This window comes from Myotis lucifugus, unplaced genomic scaffold (assembly GCF_000147115.1).
Source record: "Myotis lucifugus unplaced genomic scaffold, Myoluc2.0 scaffold_18, whole genome shotgun sequence".
Classification (NCBI taxonomy): domain Eukaryota; kingdom Metazoa; phylum Chordata; class Mammalia; order Chiroptera; family Vespertilionidae; genus Myotis; species Myotis lucifugus.
Genome location: NW_005871066.1, coordinates 4,757,456 through 4,775,773, shown reverse-complemented (window position 1 = coordinate 4,775,773; position 18,318 = coordinate 4,757,456). Strand labels below are relative to the sequence as shown.

General features: G+C 43.5%; 1 protein-coding gene across 1 annotated transcript in view; it reads right to left on the bottom strand.

Annotated features, from left to right (window-relative positions):
• The window catches only part of GLI3 (GLI family zinc finger 3), a 257,326-nt gene that overhangs the window by 212,100 nt on the left and 26,908 nt on the right, over nt 1-18,318 (bottom strand).

Here is an 18,318-nt window from a genome sequence, read left to right as displayed (position 1 = left end):
CAAACTTTTTAAACAGGGGGCCAGTTCACTGTCCCTCAGACCGTTGGAGGGCCGGACTATAGTTTAAAAAAAAACTAGTCGGCTGCTAAGCAACAGGCAGCGGCGGCAAAAACACCCGGCGGGCCGGATAAATGTTTTCGGCGGGCCGCATGTGGCCAGCGGGCCGCATGTGGCCGGCGGGCCGTAGTTTGAGGACCCCTGAGTTAGAGGGTATCAAGAGCTATGAAAAAATAAAAAGTGGAGTGATGTAGGTGGAGACAGGCGATAGGGAGAGAGGGAGAAGTGGGAGGAAGGCAGGAGGCAATAAGGTGATACTGGTGGATCTCACTGAAAAACTGGCATTAGGGCACAGAATTGAAGGAGATAAGGGAGTTAGAAGAGATATGGGGGAAGAATGAACAGCTAGAACAAGAGGCCCCAAGGCAAGGGCTTTCCTGGTGTATTTGGAAAACAGCCCAAAGCAGAGTGTGGCTTAAGCAGAGGGAGTGGGGTCAGGGGAGAGGATGCAGGGCCCTGGATTTGGGTCCAAGTGAAATGGTGAGTTCACAGCAGAAGAGTGACACAATCTAATCTACATTTTAAAGGCTCACTCTGGCTCCTTGTTGACAGAGACAGTAGGGAAGTTAAGTAGATCCAGGCAGGAGGCAGGCAGCTATTGGTGAAATCCTAGGAGGAGTTGAAGGTGGCTCCTAGGAAGACAGCAGGGAGCTGAGCTTTAGGAAGGTAGAGCCAACATGGGTCCAAGATGTTGAACAACTGGAAGGATGGTGGTACCGTGAACTGAAAAGGTGGGATGAGCAGATTGGAAAGGGTGGGAAATCTGCTCAGTTCTTCAATGACATATTTAGGATGGTATCTGTTATACTAGTATAATGCAACAGAAATGTTGTTGAATATACCAATCTGAAGTTTTAGAGAGTGAGGTCTGGGCCGGAAGAACAAATCTGGTCGTTACAAGCAAATCCAGAAATCAATGTTTTTCAATTTGCTATCACCAAAGGAATGAGCAGAGATAGAGAGGAAGACCCTGAACTCTGGGGTACCCAACATTAAAACACTGGAGAAAGAGGAGCCGGCAACGGAGATGATAAGCAGTGCCCAGAAAGCAGAATGCAGGCAGAAAGATGAGCTGGGTGTCAAGTAAAGAAGGTACACCGAGGAGGAGAGAGGGAAGAGCTTTGTCAAACGCTGCTGAAGGGCCAAGTATGACGAGGACTGAAAACTGACCGTTGGATTTACCCACATGGGATCCCTGATGGCCTTGACAAAGCAGTCTCCATAGAGCAAGAGATCAGAAAAAGGCCAGAGTAGGTGTGAAAGGGAATGGCTGAAGAGAAGATGGAGACCGTGAATATCAATAACTCCTTGAAGATTTGCTGCAAATACATGAGGGGCTGGGGAACTGGTCATTGGTGAGAGGGAGTAAGATCAAAGAGCGTGTTTCTTTCTTTTATTTGGTAATACGCAGTTACAATCGGCCCGAGTTTACACGTTTCCCGCACTCCACCGCAAATCTATATGAACCGAGTTAAGACGGCTCCCGCGGAGTACGCGCAATTCACACGAGCCGACTTAACTCGTTTCCCGCAATCCAAGTGATAATAGAGGTGAGGAGATGTGGCTGTAGGAGCTGGTGCAAGTTCTCTTGCATTGGCTTGAATGTGCTTAGTAAAAGCAGAAAAGTAAGCCCCTGGCCAGGTAGCTCAGTTGGTTGGAGCATCTTCCCGATACACTAAATTCAATCCCTGGTAAAAGAATTCCTTTTACAGAATCCCCAAAAAATCCCTATTAAATATTAGCTGTTATCCTTTCAAGCTTAAACATCACCATACTAGTGGTGCCAACCAGTCCCATAACAAGGGCTTACAACAAGCAAGCTTTGAACAGTACATGATTTCTGGGGACAGCAGGGAGGAAAGGGATCCTGACAGGAATCCATGTAAGTTAGTTTACTTTTCCTTCCAGGTCACTAACAGATCTGTGACAGCCCAGACTTCTCCCAACCCTTCATAACCGCAAAATAAAGAACATGTATGGGCACCCCCTTTCATGTGCATACTTATACATGGGCTCAAGTCAAAACTCAGGAGTCATCTCAGATTCTTCTTTCCTCCCATACCCTGGTCCAACTGCATGTCCACACCACAGGCTGAATGTGGCCATTTCTGTCCATCTCCAAAGTGACAATGCCTGCAACAGGCTTCTAAATGGCCTCCTCCATACACTCTTACCCTTCATATTAACCAGGCGATCTTTCCAGAACAAAGGGGTCAGGAGCACAAAATCATAAGCCTGACCTCCCCACATTGGGTCCCCAGCTCTGCCACTTACCAGCCCTCTGGCCTTAGGCAAGTCACTTAACCTCTGTGCTCAGTTTCCTCACCTGCAAAATGGGGTAATAGCAGCTCCTACTTGATGAGGCTGCTGTGAGAATTAAATGACTGGCTCATATGAAACACTTAAAATAGGACTGGCACGTGCTAAGTGCCCTCTCCAGAAAAGCCCCCTCCTATTTCCAAACCCTCCAATAACCCCTGGCAGACTCAGCAGAAAATCTAAATGCCTTGCCTTGACCTCATCTCATTCTGCTTCCCCTTGTTCTTGCTCTTCTGTGTCTGCTCTGGAATACACCAGGCCTATGTCCCCTACAAGCCTCTGCTCTGTTAGCCCCTCAGTCTGCAGTGTTCTTCCCACATCTTCCCATGGACGTGCCTTCTGGTCTTTCAGAGCTCCTCAGTGACTCACCATCTCAGTCCTTCTATGACCATCAGAGCACCGATCCCACCAGGTCCCCTTGTTTCCCAGCTGTCTCCCAACTGGAAGCCAAGCCTGCTCCTCAGGGCAGGAACCTAGTCTGTGTAATGCTCTACCTCCGGGACCTAGAAGAGTGCCTGGTTTTACTAAGTGGACAATGAACACTGTGGCTGATGATTGCTTCCATGAAGGAATGAACAAACACACAGACATAGCCATGTGATACACAGGGTATCCCAAAAAAATGTATACATACCTTGCAGCTGATAGTTCAACTGATGATTCTTTCTTTTCAGATTTAATTATTCAAAGTATGTATACGTTTTGGAGGTACACCCTGAATACTGTGGTGAACATCCAGGTGTTCAACCCAGACCTCACCTCAAAGAACAACCTGTTGCTTCAGCTGCTATCGGCCAATTCCCTTCAACTCAGCACCTGCAGGGACTGCCTGAGCTGTACAGAACTGCCTTCCTCAAGGTCACCCTGATAACTGATCTATGTGGGGGTATGAAGGTCTGGCCATCTCAGTCCAATTCAGGACAACTCTTACAGTCCATACCAGATGCAGAGCTCCCTGTGGGTTTGGCTGAAGCTGGTGCCGGGCCTGCATTGCACCTCAACATCTTCCTGCACCCACTCCTGCTCCTTTCCACACGTGCCCATCTCAAGGGACCGCCAGTAAACATCCGCACACTGAACTCCACCTCAGAGGCCACATCCAGGAAATGCACCCTGCAATGCACACTATGCTCCAAGGGGGACGCTGGCCCCACCCACCCAGGCATGCAGGTCCTCAGGCTGGGGAGGTCTGCACACCGGTATCTGCCCAGTCCCGTGGGTCCCCTCTTCTGCCTGGACTGATAGCTTTTTAACCATAGTGCCTGGGCCTCAGAGCCCACCCTGATGTGGTGGTGATGACCTTGGGAGGAACTTCAGTCCATGTTTTCCTCATGCCATCAGAATCCACACATTTTCAAACCTACACGTGGTATGCTGGTTGTAATTCAGCCGTATTTTTTTTCAGGCTCAAGGGAAGTAATGTAGAACGGCTTCCATCTCTCTGGCTGCTTTCTCATTCCATATTACTCATACGTGTTCTCCTGCATCCTTTTCTGGCAGCCACTCACAGGTGATTCAGAAACATGCTCAGAAGCCTTTCAAGTGGTGATGTGAACCCCACACGTGAAGCCATCTTTTCCTAATAAATTACAGCAGGATGCTCAGAGACATTTTCTGTGTACTTCTCAGATGCTACACACGCGCTCCTGTCTTGCAGCACGAGGGAAGTACAATGCTTTATTCATGCCATTCTGCAGCCACCCGAATGCACTTCAGCTTGTCTTGCGCAATCTGGGGCAGTTACAGATGTGCTGCCACAGGGGCACAATGCGTGGTCTCTTTGACCAAGCAGTGGTGCTCTCCAGCCGGCAACAGGGGCAATTCGTGTCCAGGATGAAAGATTGTGATTTTTAAAAAAAATACTCAGGTAACAGAATTTGAGACATGCTTTCTTGGGTTGACCATCTCTACACACACACACCCTGGAGCGTAGGGGCTGGACTTCTCCCTGCCGCTGGGGTGCACCGAGCTTGGCTCCTCTCTGGATGATGGCAGCCGTTTCGGTGACAGCTGGCTGGTGTACTTCTGGCAAAAACCTAATTGGAGCAGGGACTAAGAATTTAGCCTCACTGTCACCTTGCGTTAAGCAAATAATCAAACAAGCCCAACCATATCATCCGCTACCCGGGTATGAAATTCCACCTTAAATTGACTTGGCACATCAGAACCAGGACTCTATGCTACAGAAGCTTGTATCTGAAACAAAGTCAAATCTCAACACCTCTCACCAACTTTCCCTGACAATACCCTCCCATGAAATAACGGATCGTTCTCTCTTTTGTCTCCCAGCAGCACTTGGAAAACCTCTCAACCATTATATTGGTTGTAAATGTCGCCCAACCCAAGTTTGAATTTGTTAAACTCTGTCCTTTCCATCCCGATTAGCATCCCTCATGGCCAGCACAAGGCCAGTCCTCTAAATTACAGAAAATACAATGAAGCTCTTGATTTGCTGGGAAAAGGGTACTTTAAATGTCCTGGGCCATTGCTAAGGTAATGTCATGTTATGATAAAGTACCTAAGAACATACACTGGAGAAAGGGAAGCCTTCAATAAATGGTGTTGGGGACATTTCTATGTGGAGAGCCACATGCAAAAGAAAGAAGCTTGACCCTTATCTTACACCATACACAAAAATTAGCTCAGAGTGAATTAAAGACTTGAACCTAAGACCTGAAACCATAAAATTCCTAGAAGAAAACACAGGTGGTAAGCTCCTTAACAAAAGTCTTGGCAGTGATTTTTTAAATCTGACAGCAAAAGCAAAAATAAACAAATCAACTACACTCAATGAACTGCATCACGCTTCTAAAAAGCTAAAATGCTACTGCACAGTGAAGGCAACCACCAACAAAATGAAAAGGTAACCCACCAAATGGAGAAAATATTTGCAAATCATATATTTGATAAAGGGTGAATTTTTGAAATATAGAAAGAATTCATACAACTCAATAGCAAAAAAACAAACACTCTGATTAAGAATTAGACAGAGGCTCTGAAAATATACTTTCCCAAAGAAGACATACAGGTACATGAAAAGGTGCTCAGCCAGTAGGGAAATACAAATCAAACCTACAATGAGCTATCACCTCACAATTGTTAGAATGGCTATTATCAAAAGACATGAATTAACAAGTGCTGGCAAGAATGTACTAAAGAAAAGGGAACCCTCATGTACTGTTGGTGAGAATATAAATTGGTGCAGCCACTATGGAAAACAATATGGAGGGTCCTGAAAAAATTAAAAATAGAACTACCATATGATTCATCAATTCTAGTTTTGGAATTGTGGTTATTTATCAAAAGAAAATGAGAACACTAACTTAAAAAGATATATGTACCCCATGTTCATTGCAGCATTATTTACAATAGCCAAGATATGCAAACAACCTAAGTGTCCATCTATGGATAATGGATAAGGAAATATATATAATAAGATATTATTCAGCCATAAAAAAAGAATGAGATTTTGTCATTTGTGATAATATGGATGAATCTCTAGAGCATTATGCTAAGTGAAATAAGTCAGACAGAGAAAGTCAAAAACCTTGTGCTCTATCTTATATGTGGAATATAAAAACAAACTAAGGTCATAGGTAGAGAACAGATTGGTGGTTGCCAGAGGCAGAGGGGACTGGGGAGATTAGTTTAAGTAATCTAAATTTAAAGAAAAGAGAAATATAGAAAACACATAAAGATCATGGATAGGTCAAGGGAGAAAAGTCATAGATCACAAAAACAAAAAATTGTGAGAAGTTATCCAATAAAAATCAACACACATTTTTGATTAAAGAAAAAGTACCAACCTCAGAAGATAGTTCCTTAACATGATAAAAATAATAATAAAATTATTAAAGTAACAGCCATTATGGTTATCATCAGAATTAATCACTATTATCTGGGAATTTGAAGGAAGTTTGATGTGATAGAACATGGAGATCAAGTATATAGCAATTGGGAGGGAAAGAAAATATTATTGGCACATAGTATTATAGTCTAATCTAGATATACCAAAAATTATTAAAGTAAATATAGTATTTAATATAGCCATAAAATTGAAAATAAATATCCAGAAATCAATAGTTTTTCTATCTACCAGAAATTACTAATTAATAAAAAGAGATATTTTAAACCCATATTCACTTCCAGAAATGGTGTTAAGCCCTTAACACATTAGCTCATCTAATTTTCACAACAACCCTAAAAAGTAGATAGCATTATTACCTACATTTTATAGGAGAGAAAACAGATACTCAGAAGGATTACATATCTTGCCCAAAATCACACTGGTAGCAAATGACGAAGCCATTATGAAAACCAGGCCAGCCGGATGCAAAGTCCTTATGTCCACTCCATTCCACCTCTGTCTCCCAATTAAACTGCCAAGGGACACTCTTAATTCAAGCGAACATGCTAAGAATAAACACACAAGAAATACATGCCACATATATGAAGACATTAAAAATAAAAAGCTTTCTGACAATCACAAAAAATCCCATCTGACTATTTATACTCTTACCGTTGTGATTAGCTAGTTTACTAATATTAACAATAGAAAAAGAGCAAAGGGGAGGCCAGACACTGTAAGCATGGTCATCCCTGCAGATTCACCAGGAAGTTAGAGCTTCACGTTCCCCAAGGAACCACTGGTCCATTCCCTGCAGATCAGTGGAGGAAGGGATCCTACAAAGGGGAGATGGAGGCATACACAGTGAAGTCAGGGTGCCACAGGCAAGGGCTTGCCTGTTCGTCTAGCCTGGGAAGAAACCATTAGCTAGAAGGGTGGAGCCACCACAAGGGCCCGAAATCTTGGAAAATTAAAATAGCCAGAGTTCCCTCTTCTTGCTCTCTCCTGTTCTCTTACTCGCTCTTATCCTCCCTTGCTCACTCTTGCTCCATGACCCGAACTCACCCGTGCATCTGCTTGTTCTCTCTCCACAGCCATGTGGTCTTAAGCAGCCGCATGGCCATGGACTGCAGCTGGGAACACAAGCTAAGCTAGCCAGATGCTGGACTGGACTGGACTTCAAAATGGAATAGAAATCCTGTGCAGGAGCCTTCATTCTGGCCCTGCTGAAGACACGGCTGGGCTTTTCCCATGCGGGATGGCTTGGAGGAAAACCCCCTTAATTTTACATGATCAATAAAGATTTCCGTGACACCCCATCCTCCCCTGGGGACCGCAGGAAATTCTTTTCCTCAGGGCACCCCAAGAATTCCACTTCCACTGAAAACAATACCATACTTCATAACAGGCAAATTGTACTTTATAAAAATGTTAATTAGCCCCAAAATAATAAATACATTTAATGTGATTCCAATCACAATTTACAGAGATATTATTACTTTTGTTGATGTTGTGCTTTCCTTGGGTGAGGCAAAGTTTAATAACAAGATTCTAAAGTTCCTCTAGAAGAAAAAGAAGTAAATGTCCAGCCAAGAAATTTTAAAAACAGGGATTAAACTGCCCTTTAAGATGTTTGTTATTGTCATCTCCAAGCTTCGATCGGTTCCACATTCCTAGAAGCAATTTTCCAAATAAGAGGTCTGTGTATACCTTTGGTAGCCACCGAGTTTTAAGATAAAGAAACTACAAAAGAACTCACAATACCTAGAACAACAGACAGTTGAACATTCAAAAGAAAACAAGCTAACACTTTAAATAGCTAACCTGTGAACGTGATGAAATTGTTTTGTGCCCACTTATTGGTCTTTAAACTGTATAGTTATACTCTTAGTATCGTTAAATGTTAAAAAAAAAAAAGAGCAAAACAAAGGGAGAATGACAAATGTAAAAAAAAAACTAATTTAAAAATTACTTTTTAAAAAACCTCAGAAAGACTGCATACCATACATTCAGAATGTTTAATGTGACAAAGCAAGGTTCAGGAATAATTTCACAGCTGTATTAAAAGAGGAAGGGACACCAAGGCACCTTCTTTATTCCCTCCCTGCCATCTCTTCAGGTCCCACACCAGGCCATGCTTACAGGCCACTCCAGGGCCACCCCTCCGCCAGGCTTCCCCCCACAATCCAATCACCTCCTTCTGTGCGAGCTGAGCGCCTTTTGCAGTCCCTTCTCTACCGCACAGCACCCAATTCTCTGGCACTTGTGTATAAACTGTCCGGGGAGGAGCCTATCTGTCTCGCGCAACCTCCCCCAACCTCAACCCCCCCAACTTCATACCCGCCCCCCATGTGAGGACCACCCACCCATCAGGGAGCAGGAGCCAGGGCCCTGAAAGACTTGTAGATTCAGGCTCTGCAAGTCAGCACTGTGGCTGTCGGAAAGTTTAAGGTTTCAAAAGATGGGGAAATGGCCACATCAAAAAGGTGAGGGTTTTCTGACTAGCTCCAGCTTTTTAAAAATATTATGTTTCTAAATAAAGTAAATGGATACTCTAGAGAAATAGTTAGAGAAAGGTCACAGAGCAGAGCAAGACTTGATAAATCAAATAAGCAGTGAGGTCAGCACAGGAAAGCAGAGAGCATGCTACAGAACTCTTGCCTTTTTGTTTTTCCATTAAGGAGCTGTTCTTATAAACAATAAGCCCATTCAAAAGGATTTTTTTTTTAATCCCTGGAGGAAGCTTCTATCTCCCAGACCCACAGTGCCCCTCACCCTTTTCTCCTGTCTGCGACCCCTGAGGAGCAGTATCCTGCTCTCATTTGGATGGAAACACCTTTGATCACCACTCCAAGAAAAAACAAAAAACTCCTGACTCCAATTACTCAGGAATTCTATTGGTAGCAAAAGGTGAGCGAAAAGTAAAGACCCCACTGAGAATGGATTTGCTCTGGGCCCTGTTCCACCAAAGGCCAGGTTTCCAAAAAACAGATAGGTGTTTGGATGTCTAGACAATCCCATCCCTTTTAATTTGTTATCTATTTTTGAACATTTACTTATTATTAATTTACGACTAGTGATTATTACCTGTCTGGTTTCCATGGATTCCTGGGGCTAAACTAAATAGGTAGTCAGCACATGCACATCCCATCTTATTTTTCTTTCTTTTTTTAAAACTTCTAATTATGAAATAGCCGCATGTACAGAAAAGTCCTAAAAATGATATGATAGCTATCCACGTTACATACAACCCAGATTTAAGCAATGTTAACATGTTCCCATATTTGCTTCAGATCATTTTAAGGAAATAAAACAGATACACCTGAAGTCTCCCATCCCCTGCCCCAGATATACTTATCCCCTCCCTCCCTCTCCAGAAATACAAAATTGGCAAATAACTTAAATCACTGTTGATCTTTCCTGTGGATCATTTTCAGAAGAGCCTTCCATCTCACAATCACTCTATACTGATCAACCTCATCACAGGCACAATCTTGCCTGCACAACATCAAAGTGAAGATAAAAAAACTTAGGAAAGAATAAAAAGAAACAAGACATCAATATTTACCATTAGAAAGAACAGGCCCAAACTTTACGGTTAATATTCTAGGAAGATATACCACATTCTCATTTAGCCAAGCTCCTTGATCAAGTCAACATTTCTTCCTGTATCTGTGCATTACGCACTGTACCCCACCGCCTGCATTCATCCCTTCTTGCTCTGCTCCTGTGACCTCGTGCCTTCCCAATTACCATCCACATTTCCAACCAGGCCTCTTTTCTAAGGTTCCAATCACCTGGATGGCCTCAAACTTAACCCGCGATTCTGAGGCCATAATAGTCTCCAGACCTGCTCCTGGTTCCTGTCTTCCGTGGATGACACCACCATCTACCCAAGAAGCCAAGCTACAGGATGAGGAAGCATGCTTGATTCTCCCTTCTTCATCCTCACAGCTCTAGTAAATTATTAAACCTGCCAAATTCCATCTAATATGTCTCTAATGCATTCCACTTCTTTTATCCCCCACTGCCTACAATGCAGTCTAAGCCACCACCCATTTGTACACAGACTATACATTCCCTGAGGGCAGAAATTGTTTGTGTAATTTATTCCTCAGTACTTAACAGTGTTTGGTACACAGGACGTTTTTGGAAAATATTTACTGAAGAAATTAATCGATGGATGGATGGATGGATGGATGGATGGATGGATCAACAGGCATGAAGTAAGTCTGGTTTGCTGTCTTCCTCCTCCAGGACATAGGCCAAGGGAACAGACACAATGTCATTTCCTAGCTAGAGCTGTAATTGAATTTATTTCTATTTTCATCTTTTTTCCAACATGGTTTTTATTGCCAGATTGTCCAGGTGGAGGGTCTCTAGTAAGCTAAACAAAGGTAAACACAAAAATTAATGGTCAGAAAAGCAGAAATGGCGTCTCATCCTTAGTAATACAAAATAGCACACGTATGGATAAGGCAGGTCCCCAAGATGTTTCAGAAAACAATGCTGCCTCCATTTATGCAATTATGATTGAAGATATTTTCCTCATCCTGAAAAGTTAAGGGAAATATTTTTTAAAGGATCTATATCTAAATGTAGACATACTGTAAATCTCTTTCAGCAAGAACTGGTGAAGAAGCATAGTTGTGAGTCAGCTCTTCCACCTTTAGCTAACAATTCTCAAAGTGTTAAATAAGAGCTTCAAAAATTGTGGAGGGAAAGGGGAAGGCAGTTATATAAGAGATTAAATATTTTCCTACAAAAGAATCTTAATCAACATTTCCTTACAGGAGATGTACCTCCCATGTAAAACCTTTTAAAAGTCTATGTTTAAAGGGGACAACCAAAAAAGTATGTTACACAAAAGCATTGACCAGTATTCACTTCTAAAAGCAGTAAAGATTTGATTTATACAAATTGACCTTTGTCAATCCAAGTTAACACTGTAGTTTCATCTTTGCTCCGACTTAGGAATCTGATGAAGACAATGTTGCTTCTGACATGAAGATTCTAATTTCCCTCTGAAGACTCCTGGTTTTCTAGATTTGATAAGAGATCATCCTAGAGGTGGTTTCATGTCTCTTGAGATGTCAGAAAATGTTGGATCTTTCTAATTGAGGGAGAAAAAAGAATAGAACGGGAGGGAGAATTGGAGAAAAGAAAAAAATGAAGAAATCTATTTTACCAATCTATTAATATTGATTGGCAACATTGGAACAAAAATGGAAAGAAGCCAGAGAAACGTTTTCCAGAAAAAGGGGATTGAACATGGAGTTGACAGTTAATGAGGTACTCCATGTACGTCATTCTATTACTCCTCATAGCAACCACTGGAAAGTATTATGACCCCTACTTTACAAATAAGGAAACTGAGGTCTACACAGTATCTTTCTTCGGGCCTTCATAGTCCCTGCTACCAACGGCAGAATCTGAACTCACATCCAAGTCTGGCTGGAAGTAGAACCCACTTATACCCACAGTTCTCCACCACACCTTCCTCTTTAATGTCAGAAAGTTTAGGTGACCTTTCAACTAGAAAAATCATCTTCACACCCTATCAGCAACTATCCGATGTCCATGCAGCTGAATGAGTGGTTATGCAGCAATTATTCCGTTTTTTAGGCTTAAGCTAATGCACCAATAAAAACCTGCCAATCAACAGGCTGCACCTCATCTGCACCAAAGGAAGGTGAAGCCAAGTGAGGAAGATTCTTCTGCTGAGATGTAGGTCGTCCTTTCTGGAGAATGAAGGGATCTTACTCTGGAAGCCCTTTTCTTATTTTATTCCTCCGACTAGCCAAGGGAGACAACCAAAATTAAAACTAGTAGCTCACTAGAGAGCAGAGGTATTTGTCCACTGGACAGCCTTGAACCCAACAAAGCAAAAATAAATGTTCTGCTGCTGGAGCACTGAGTACACAGAGAACAATGTGGGCTTTGGTCATCTCTAGATTTACCACATCAACGTTCCCATTGGCAAGAGGCGAGCTCTACTCGTCGGCCTAACAGCAATATCAGGCTTCACCATCCCAGCCGTGAAAGAGAGCCCCTGCCTCAGATTCTGGACTAACGCGGCTGTCTGACCGGGTGTTACAGAACTGTAAGGACCTCTGAAGACTCACTCCGTGTTCACAGAATGCTCTTGCTCCAAATGACCTTCATGAAGCCTACACTGGCATTTCCAAGGAAACCAGCCAAGATGGCAAAGAGAAGATGTAGGGGGGAACACAGTAGAGTGATTTTAGTAAGTACAGGTGTAGCTTCCAAAACATATGGCACACACATCTACTCCATAAATTAAATAGAAGCCACCATAACCTATAGAACTCTATCCTCTAAAAGGAGTGAAAATTCTCCTAAATCCCTCCAGCCATGGCTGACGGTCATTTTCAGATCTACACATATTTATTGAGTCCCACACTGTGCTGGCCTCTGTTCCAAGCAGAGGTTCCGAGTGATGGAGACAGGAGAGGCTCTTGGTTCTTAGATCCTGGTGAAGAGACAGAAAGTAAACGGGCAAACATAAAGGAAAATAACTGTGTAGAGCAAGATGTTCTTTTTTAAAAAAAATATATATTTTATTGATTTTTTACAGAGAGGAAGGGAGAGGGATAGAGAGTTAGAAACATCAATGAGAGAGAAACATCGATCAGCTGCCTCCTGCACATCTCCTACTGGGGATGTGCCCGAAACCCAGGTACATGCCCTTGACCGGAATCAAACCTGGGACCTTTCAGTCTGCAGGCCGACGCTCTATCCACTGAGCCAAACAGGTTTTGGCAGCAAGATGTTCTTTGAAGAAGAAAAAATAAAGGAAAACGTGATGGGGAATGTGGGGCAAGGGGAGGACGGGCCAGGAGAGAGGCCTCAGAGCGCACAGCCGGGAGCTGAGGCTGGACTCCTGGAAGCAGGCAGGCGTGCACGGGCCAGGACCAAGACCTGGGCTGAGATTTCTGCCAATTCCATTTCCCATCTGAGTAGCTGCCCTGAGACATCAGTTGCAGAGCCGATCCTAGGGGTTGTGACTCGGGGATGTGGGAGGATTGCATTACTGTGCTCACAGGCCAGGACAAGTTTTGTTTGTTCTCCAAAGATCCTCTACCTCATCTCATGGTGGTTTGGCAACACTTGGAATCATGGCCTTGTAGGCAAATGGCTGTGGTCTCTTTAACAATATCAAGACTGTAGTATCTAAATCTTTAAAAATCTTTAAAAATCAGTATATCGCTCTGGTCTAACTTTGATACCCCCTTAAGACATGCCACACATACACAGACACACACACACACACACACACACACACACACACACCATAGGCAAATTAAGTCTTCTGCATAGAAAACCAGAGACCATGACAGTTCAGACACAATCAGATGAAACACAATCAATGTCTTCAAAAATGTACAGCTTAAAATTCTCAAACCTCTTTCATAAAGTTGTTGTTGTTATTGTTTGTTTTTGACTCCGGAAAAGACTGGGGACAATCTCACTGCCAACTAGAATGAGAAAGCATTTTTCTCCCCTGTGTTTACTATGGATGGCCTCTATATAGCAGTCAGCCAATAACCAAAAACAAAAGCATACACTGCAAAGACAAAGAACTGAGTTAGAAACAGCCCGTGAGACATGCAAGAAGCGCCAGTCCTTTGAAAATGTACAACTTGGTCTAAATGTTAGATGTGGTTTTCACTATTCACCACAAAGTTGAGTTACTAACATTTCTAACATTTCTGAAAATGATTTTCAGGCCACTAGCCTGCTTTGGAGCAGATGAGAATTTTCCATTGTTAATATATAGACATCAGTATGCAAGATAAATAAGAGGCAACAAGCAAGATACCTAATTCTAATAAGTTTACAGAAAGCACCTTGGAATTCTAATTTTCCTCAGCACACAACGCGGGCAGAGTGGGGAGGGGGCACAGCTACTGCTGTCCCACCAAACAGGGCAGAGGGCCAGCCGGGCAGGTGAGGCCCAGCGTGCTTCCCCTCCTGACATCTCAGTCAGTTCTGTTTCTGTTTCCATAGTCACAACCGCATGAGTTTATTTAGGGCCAAACAAATAACACTCAAGTCAGAAGTATGACTTAGTATAGACGTGAACGAATACCTAGGCACGCATTTTTACCTCGCGAAGAGTGGATCAGTTGTGAGTGTGAGGTCTCGCTGGCCCAAGCCTACTTCCATCTCCCGCAGTAACGAGAGCAGCGCCGCCCTCGTGTACTATGTACTATCACACTGAGATGCGTGTTCGGGCCGAGATGTGTGTTCACAGCCATTCCAGAACAAGAAACAAACTAAAAGGAAGGAAGGAGGTCTTGGGGCCTTATTAATATTAGAGGCCTGATGCACGAAATTTGTGCAAGAGTAGACCTTCCTTCCCCGGCTGCCGGCACTGGCTTCCCTCTGGCACCCGGGACCCAGGCTTCTCTCGCAGCCCTGTCTTTGTCCAGAAGGTGGTCCGGTCTAATTAGCATATTACGCTTTTATTATTATAGATTTGCAAGTATGGGGGGGGGGGGTTGCTCTACCTTGTGTGAATCCAGAAGGCCAGAGAATCTTCCCACACACATTATTTCAAGTGCCTCTAAAGGCAGTGGGGGTGAGGAGGGGGCAGACAGTGTTGAAATTATGGGGAGGTAGAGCTTTGCCACATACAAAGAATATTCTACTAATGGTAACTGTCTGAATGGAATGGGAGGCCTGGCAAAGGCTTCTTTCCTTCTTAGCAGTGGTTGTGGCAGCACTTTTCAGGGCTCTTACCATCGTTTTTGTACATTAAAAACGGGATGGACCCTAAAATCTACAAGACTTCCCACTTCTAGCAGGTGATGGTTCTATCAAGATTCCTCCACCTCGTGGGGGATGGAGGGTGGCGGATATCTGTATAATAGTGCACTTAACCACTAAAAAAATACTCCTCTCGCAAAAACAAAAAGAGAAGGGTGGGGAGGGAGGAGATGAACATGTTGTTCTATGCTGGCAACAACAATGGTAATGAATCTAAGACATGGAGCCACACTCATTAGAAGTTTCTTTCCAAGGACCCATTTCCATCTGTATTTGCTCCCATCTCATCTTGGTGGGGCACTGACTCTTTACTTCACCTGGGGGAGGGGGGAGGACATTTGAAAGGGGCAGAGGCTTCTGGGGGCATCTAGGCGTTTCCCAGTCAGGGAGCTAGATCCCACAGCCGAGGCACTGTCTGTGTAATGCCCACTCCCAGCAAGGCCCTGGTTTGTACTACAGCTCAGGATCCTCCTGCCTCCTCTGGGAGGGCCACCAACTTAGAATAAGAGGGAATGGAATGGATTGGAAAACCTCCCCTAATTCAAAATCAGCTCTGTCCCAAGAGGTTTTGTTCCCGAAAGATTTTCAGTCAGCATTTCACTAGTCCTAAGTTTTGTATCTGCAACATTGGTTTCTGAAAACTGCTAGCCAATTAAATGTTATTAATTGCAGTTGTGTTTTTTAAAATAATCTGTCTCCATTAAGGCAGTGTGGTAGACATAAAAAGTGATGTTGACAGACTGGCGAATTATATAATCCTATATAATAAAAGACTAATATGCAAATTTCCCCCTCTACCAGGTACCGGGAGTTCAACCAGGGGGCGGGGCTGGCTGGCCAACCACCCACGGCCCCTCCCCCCGGCTGGCCCAGCCTGATCAGCCCTGACTGGGGGCTGGCCGGCCGACCGGACCCCACCCGTGCATGATTTCGTGCACTGGGCCTCTAGTTTTAAAATAAAGATGGCAAGAACCATTTTTTGTGTCTGAAAGAATGTGTCTCTTACTGGACCAACTGGTCGGGCCATTTTGGTTGTGAGAGGAGGTTCAGGCTTTTAGTCTTGTTCTGGCTCTCTCATGACTTCTTAGGCATTGTGGGCAAATCTCAAAATAGAAGAATCTCATTCATTCCAGACCTTTCGGGGGGAGGGGGGGACCACCATTCATTTATATCTGGATTCGTTCAAGATGAACCAGTCTTGAGACACAAAGAGGGATTAAAAGGCATGAATACATGAACCATTCCTAGGAGGATAGAAGAACTCCCAGGTCTACACACTCTAGGATTTGAAAGACAACAAGGAGCATTTTAGAATTAACTAATATTTATGAAATAACACGGGTCCAAAACTTGCTAGACATGAGGCAGAAAATGTTATTGCCACAGCTATAGGACAGAGCAAGTTCGTCATTCTGAGACCCAAAGCTTGGCAAAGCCTGGCCACCAGCAATACTGTGTGTTATAACTGCTCTATACTCAGTTTTTTTAGTGCCTTATAAAGTGCTTCCAGACACTCTCATTTGTATTTCAAAGTAGTCCTTTTTCAGTTTGTTGTGTTAAGACGGAATTACATGTTTCAGTTTTCCATCCAATGGCAAAAAAAGAACACAGATTTTAGAGAGGAAAAGCATGTATGCTGTGTAAGGATACAAAAACAGAGACATGTGCTCAGCATTTATACAAATATATATACTAGAGGCCCAGTGCATGAAATTTGTGCACAGGTAGGGTCCCTAGCCATGGCCGGCTGCCCGCTGCCGGCCGCCAGCCACCAGCCAAGGCCTCCCTTCCCCCGCCAGGGCCTTCCTTTGTTCTGCACCGCCCCGTGGTCAGCGCACGTCATAGCGGCCGGTCAAACTCCCAAGGGGACACTTTGCATATTGGGCTTTTATATATATAGATATATAGATATATATCTATATATATATATATATATGTATATGTGTGTATGTGTATATATATGTGTGTGTGTATGTATGTATGTATATGTGTGTATGTATATATATGTATATGTATTTATGTGTGTGTGTATATGTGTGTGTGTGTATGTGTATGTATGTATGTGTATATATATATATATATATATATGGCTTCATAGTGATTAGCAATGAAACTTTACCCAACAGAAATGATCATTTGTCACTTACTACAAAATATGCCAATGCTTGATGTTTGATTCAAGACACAAAAATGTAACACCACCCCTTCCATGGCCCCACTCCCTCCTACCTGCTCTGAGCGTAAGGAGGCCAGGAAAACAGGAGCCTGAGGATAGTCCTGCTTGAGTTCCAACTATGGACTAGAAAATCCCTTCTCTGAGCCTCAGTTTCCTTATCTATAATATGTGACCCCATTCAGTTCTGGCAGGCTATGATTTGTGGTGAACAGAATGACATCTCAGAATAAGCACAATGAATTTCTCTGAAAAACCAAACATGAATTCTGGGCCATAGCAACAGTGAGGGGATCGTAAGGCACAGGTTGGAAGCACTGCTCAACTAGAACAGCTCTTTCTTTAGCTCCTAACCCCCTTTCCCAGACGTCCAAGCTGTCCACAAGATGCTTCATTGGGTTTAATAAGATGGTCATGACTACTGAATTAACAAACACTGAACCTAATGTCACCAAAGGAAACAAAGATGCCTTAATGTTCATCCTCACACACCTCTTTAAGCTATTTATCAAGGAAGCAATTTCTAGGACTTTACATGTGTATTTGTCCGTACATCAAAATCCTCAAAGCGGTGACTGCATCATTGTTAATATAAGAAAAAATAAGAGAACCAGTGTTGCCGTTGGAAGTGTAGTCCTTTCACAGAGTCAAGAGAAAAGCATTTCGGGAGACTCATGAGACTTACCCATGGGAGGATGAGGTTTAGTTCACTGGGGTGGAAATGGAAGGCTACCCCTGGTTCCCAGTGTTCATTTCCATCCATCCCAACTATGGGAAAAAGTCTTCACCAAGACCAGAAATAGGGCCACTGTCCAAAGATCCTATGCTATGCCAAAGTTTAGTCCATTTCAAAACCCAGTCCAGTTCCAGCCGTCTCCAATACCCAGGCTCAGCTTGGAGCCTGCTTGAAGTAGCCACATGGCCACTAAGGCCACATGGTTGCGATGGAGAGAAAACACAAGAACCAAGGGAACAAGTGCATGCTACCAGTGAGAGAGAGGAAAAGGGGCCTTTGTCTTTGTTAGGCTCAGATTCTATTATCTCAGGCTTGGGAAGGTGCTTCTTCAATCTAATCAACTTCCCAAGCTTTCCCGGCTTCTGATGGGTCCAACCCCTAGCCAATCTATTT